We start from the raw sequence: 501 nt of genomic DNA, 5'->3' as shown, positions 1-501 counted from the left end.
CTGCCTCACCAAGCAGGGTTTCTCCATCCATCCCCACACGCAGGGCCATCAGCGTGTCCCCATCCTGGGGATCTCCACTCACACCAGGCAGTTGGCATTGAGGTGGAGAGCAGTGTAGGAAGGAGCTTGTTGTTTCCTGCTGCCGCTTTCCTGGAGAAGCCCCAGATCCAACCAGTGCCACCAGCAGCTGGATCCTGTGGACCCCCATCCACCCACCCACCTCACCGGCACAGAAAAGCCACCACGACTGAAGCAAAGCCACACTCACAGCAACAGCCAAGCTTGGGGGAACATCCCCAGAGTCTCCCTGCAGACACACCACCCAAAGCAGATGGTTTTCAAGCTCAGAGGAGGCCGACCCAAGGCTGAGGAAGCCGCCCACCCAACACACCCATCATCTCCCACTGCTGCTCACACAGGCTGAGGTGCCTGCAAGGCTCTGCAGGTGTACCGCTCTCAGAAGTAATTTTTCAGGGATGCAGGATGGCAGCACAGTGGCCA

This window comes from Buceros rhinoceros, unplaced genomic scaffold (assembly GCF_000710305.1).
Source record: "Buceros rhinoceros silvestris isolate BGI_N320 unplaced genomic scaffold, ASM71030v1 scaffold30782, whole genome shotgun sequence".
Lineage (NCBI taxonomy): Eukaryota > Metazoa > Chordata > Aves > Bucerotiformes > Bucerotidae > Buceros > Buceros rhinoceros.
The sequence above is the reverse complement of the archived record's forward strand: the minus strand, read 5'-3'. Positions refer to the sequence as shown.